This window comes from Pteropus alecto, unplaced genomic scaffold, assembly GCF_000325575.1.
Source record: "Pteropus alecto unplaced genomic scaffold, ASM32557v1 scaffold155, whole genome shotgun sequence".
NCBI lineage: Eukaryota > Metazoa > Chordata > Mammalia > Chiroptera > Pteropodidae > Pteropus > Pteropus alecto.
In genome coordinates this window covers 20,116,944-20,122,371 of record NW_006438113.1, presented here as the reverse complement: position 1 = coordinate 20,122,371, position 5,428 = coordinate 20,116,944, and the positions used below count along the sequence as shown (strand labels likewise).

Sequence of the window (5,428 nt, the reverse complement as noted above, 5' to 3'; positions counted from 1 at the left end):
GAGTTTATATTCTTGGTCCATCTGCAATGAACCACGCCCTGTGATAAACATGTTATTTACGTATCTCTTTCTACATACTGAACAACCCCACTCTGAGAGCATTTTTTACAAATAAGGACACTGAGACTCATTATGGAAATGGCATTCGTTGACTCTCTAATATAAGGGTTTTATATATATTATTTCATAATCTTATAAATTTTTCAGTAGTAGTGTCACCATATTTTCAGATGAGGAAACTGAAGCTCAGAGAAATTTTTGGCCTCAAATATGTAAACTAAAATTTGACACATTCTGACTGGTCCATATCTCTGCTCCTTCTACATTTCTATATTTCTTCAGCATGTTAGAGTGGGGCTTTATTAATTATTTTCTTCCATTTCTTTTACTTCCTTATATGACAAAAAAACATTGTGATAATTTATTATTCAGCAATAGATAACTGATACAACTATTAACCAAGTGACATGCTTGAGAACAGAAATCTTTCCATTTCTGCTTCCTACAATTGATTTAACCAATATTTGAAATATTACTTGCAAGGCATTAGATAGTATCCCTGCCCACAAATAGTTTCTCATCTAATGGTAAGAAATAGGAGGGAAAAAATGGAACTTCTAAAAATTACACCCAATCTACAGCCATGCTACCCTGAACAAGTCCAATCCCATCTGATCTCAGAAGCTAAGTAAAGTCGGGCCTGGTTAATACTTGGATGGGAGACCATCTAGGAAGACCAGGTGCTGTAGGTGTAAAAAAAAAAAAAGGGATTGTAAACTGACAAGGTCCTTACAATCTGTGAAGTTAACTAAGGGTTGCCTCGCCTAAAAACTAAAAACTAACTAACTAACTAACTAACTAACTAACTAACTAAATAAATAAATAAATAAATATTAAACCTAAAGTAAGTAAAAGAATGGAAACAATAATCAACTTGCAGAGATAAATGAAATTAAAAATAAACAATAACCGACAATCACAAAACTTGATCCTGCAAAAGGTTAACATAATTTATTAACCTCTAGCTAAAATGATTCAGAGAGACAGAAAAAATGAGGACACAAATTATCAATATCAAGAATTAAAGAAGGGCCATCACTATAGATTCTAGAGATAACTTTGAAAAAGATAATAAGAACAATTTATGAACAGTAGCATTAAACAAGTTTAGTCAAAATTTTAAAAATATAGGAGACCTAAGTAAATGATAAGATACATCATGTTCATGGATTGGAAGACTCAATAGCATCAAGGTGTTAATTCTTTTCACGTTACTCTAAAAATTCAACATAATCTCATTCAAAATCTTTGAAGAATTTATTTTAGATATTGTCAAGCAAGTTCTAAAATGTATACAGAAATGTAATAGACCTAGAATAGCCAAATCAAGTTTTAAAAAGAAAAAGCTGAGTGAATCGTACATACTTGATTTCAACACTTATGATGATGCCACAGTAATCAAGTCAATGTGGTATTGACTTAATGATAGACAAACAGATCAAAATAACAGAATTTGGAGTCCAGAAATTCACTCACTTTTATATAGCAAACTAAACTGTTACAGAAACACCACAGCTGTTAATGGAAAGAAAAGTCTTTTCAGCCAATGGTTATGGGAAATCTGTGTGTCCATAAGGAAAAAAAATCAACCACTATCCCTACATCTCATCACATATAGAAATTAACTTCAGGCAAAATATAGACTTAAACATAAAAACTACAATCATAAAGCTTCTAGAAGTAAGCAGAATAATACCTCTATAAATTGGAATCAATGAAGATTTCTTAGGTCACAGAAAACATTAACCATAAAGGGGAAATAACTTGTAAAATTGAACTTTATCAAAATTAAAAACTCCCACTCATTAAAAACTACTGTTAAGAAAAAGAATAGGTTAATCACATATCAGGAGAAAGTAGTTACAGTACATATATCTGGCAAATGCATATATCTATAATAAATAAACAACATATACAATTCAATAATAAAAGCATTTTACACAATTCTTTTTTTAAAAAAATCAACAATGACTATCCACATGGAAAAGAATGTAATTAGACCACTATCTTAAATAACTCACAAAAATTACCTCTAAATGAGTTAAGGAGTTAAACATAAGAACCGAAACCATAAAATACCTAGAGTAAAGTAGGAGAAAAGTTCTTTGACATTGTTCTTAACAATGATTTTATGGATATGACATCAAGAGCTCAAACAACAAAAGCAAAATGAAACAAGTAGGACTATATCAAACTAAAGAGCTCTGCACAGCAATAGAAACAATCAACAAAATAAAAAGACACCCTACAGAACGAGAGAAAATACTTGCAAATCAAAAATCTGATAAGGAGTTAATATCTAAAATATATAAAGAACTAATACAACTAAATAGTAAAGAAACCAAATAACCTGATTATAAAATGTGAAAAGAACCTGAATAGACATTATTCCAAAGAAGACACACAAATGACCAAAAAGTATGTGAAAAGGTGCTCAACATTGCTAATCATCAGGGAATTGCAAGTTAAAACCTCAGTGAGCTATCATTTCATACTTGTTAAATGGCTGTTTTCAAAAAGACAATAGGTAGCAAGTGCTGATGACAAATATGCAGAAAAGCAAAACTTTGTGCACTGTTGGTGGAAATGTAAATTGATACAACCACTATGGAAAACAGTATGGAGTTTTGTCAGAAAAATTAAAAAGTAAAACTACCATATGACCCAGCAATCCTACTTCTGGGTATATATTTGAAGGAAATAAAATCATTATCTAGAAGAGATATCTTCACCCCATGTTCATTGCAGCATCATTCATTACAGCCAATATGGAAACAACTTAAGTATCCATTGATGAATGAATGAATAAATAAAATGTGATATATATAAATTATTCCATTGTGTGTTAATGTATATATACACAACTTTCATTTATGAAAAAAAAGAAATCCTGCCATTTGGATGAAACTTGAGGGGATTATGCTAAGTGAAATATCAGAAAGAGAAAGACAAATACTATATAATCTCACTTATATGTGTAATTTAAAAATGCCAAACTCATAGAAATAGTAAATGGATGGTTGCGTAAAAGAGGAGATGCTATGCAAATGGTACAAACTTTCAGTTTTAAGTTGTGGAGATAGAATGTACAACATGGTGAGTGTAGTTAACAATATTTACTCTATCCTGAAAGTTGCTAAGAAAGTAAATCTTAAATGTTCTGACTGCCACCACACATAAAAATGGTAATTACGTGAGGTGATGGATGTGTTAACTAAACTTATTGTGATAATCATTTGGAGTATATATGTGTATCAAATAATCACAATATACACCTTAAACTTACATACTATGATATGTCAGTTATATCACGATAAAGCGGGAAAATAATTTTTTTTAATTCAGCGGACTCAGACACTTCAAAAAGGAAGAGAAATAAATGGCTAATTGGATATGATGAAGTTTTCAACATCATTAGTCATTGAGAAACTTCAAATTAAAACCTCAATGAGATACCATTTCATAATTATTAAAATGACTAAAATTAAAATGACTGGCATAGCAAAAGTTGACAAAGATGTGGAGAAACAGGAACTTTCATGCATGGCTGGTGAGAGCATAAAATAGCAAATATCTGTGGAAAAAGATTAGGTAGTTTAACTTAACTCTTATAAACATAACTTATGCTATGATCTAGCAATTCCATTCCTAGCTAATCATCATAGAGTATTAGATCCCATGGCAAAATAAATCATCAAAAATTGTACTAGTGAGACCTGCCTTTGGTATGTCTGGGATTTAGACATGTTTTAAAACACTGCTTTTTCAAAATAAACTTTAACTTGAAATAAGAAATGTAAATAATTTCCTGTCCATTGGGAGATTATTTCTGACTAAAAGAGTCATCAGCAAAATTTTAAAAGACTGAATTTTTCCCAAGGAATTTTTCATGGGATTCATTTCATTCAACCAACATTATTTAATATCTCCTATGTACAATCTATTGTATCAGAATTCAAATATCAAATAAAAAAAATTGGACTTCAATGCACTCATAACAGATAAACACATAAATATCTTATCTAAGATAGACAGTAATAAATGCTACAATGGAACAGAATGGATTTGTTATAGGACTATAGCAGTAGAAACAGATTAATTCGAGTAAAGGGAAATCTTAGACAATATGAAACTTGAACTGAACTTTAACAGGTGATAAAAATAAGAGGCAATTACTCAAAACTTCAAAGTTGTAATTTCTTAAATCTTTGATCTAAGTATGTTAGTAAATATTGAATAAATTTAATCAATAGATATTTAATCAACAAATATATACTAAGGACCTAGTATGTCAAATCTGATAACTGACTTACAGGTACTTAGTAAATACTTATATTTCATATAAATTTCTTTCTATTTCTACTACAACAACCCTAGTTGAAGCCAGCAATTGTCTCTCACCTGAACTGAATGACTTCTCAAGTGGCTTCCCCTTCTTTTATTTTAATATCCTCTGATGCAATCTCTTCACAGCAGATTGATCTTTTAAAAACCTGCTAGAAACATGTTATAAGGCCATTAAGTAAGATGATACTCTAGGAATGCTCTTTCCCCATTTTTATATGGCTGTCTCCTTCTACTACTTCAAATTTTACTTAATGGTCACATTCAATGTTTCCTTTTCCTGACAACTCTGTCTAAATTGGTCTTCCCAACTCAAAACACATCTTCATTTTAAAACCATTTCCATTTTTAATTTTTGTTTAAATATGGTTCTGTTTGTATATTTTAGATCTCCCCAACAAGACTGTCAGGCACTCACGGGTGCTTTTTTGGCTACCCAATATACATTTAGGTCTAGTACAGAGCCAATGTATAGTAGACACTGAATAAATATGTATTTAACATTGTATTGTAGGTAAAATCAGACATGACCTCTGACTTCATGGAATTAATGACCTGTGAGTGAGACAGAAGTAAATGGGAAATTATAAATTGATAAGGGCTTGAAATATAGCTCATAATTTTATTAGAACATATAATAGAAAGATGAGACCTACCTAGAGGACTCAGGAAAGACTTTCCCAAGGTGAGTGCATTGAGCTGAGTAAGAGTTACCAGCAGATGAGCGGTGAGAAGCACCTTTCAGTAAGGGAGAACAGCTTGTGACAAAGCTTTGTTGTGAGATTGAACATAATGGGTTAGAACGACAGTTCTTAACTGAGAACTTGGCAAGGTTTGGAGGTATTTCGAGTTGTCATAATGGAGGAGGGATGTGATACAGGCATCTAGTGGGTAAAGGCCAGAAATGCTGCTAAACATCCTATAGAGAACAGGACAGCTCTCCACAGTAAAGAATTATCCATTCAAAATGTCAATAGTGTCGAAGTTGAGAAACCCTGGGGACATGTGTTGTTTCTCAAACATT

General features: G+C 31.4%; 1 pseudogene; it reads left to right on the top strand.

Annotated features, from left to right (window-relative positions):
• The first annotated feature begins 633 nt into the window (after nucleotides 1–633).
• On the top strand, nucleotides 634–752 carry LOC112482766 (annotated as a pseudogene).
• Nucleotides 753–5,428: the final 4,676 nt, after the last annotated feature.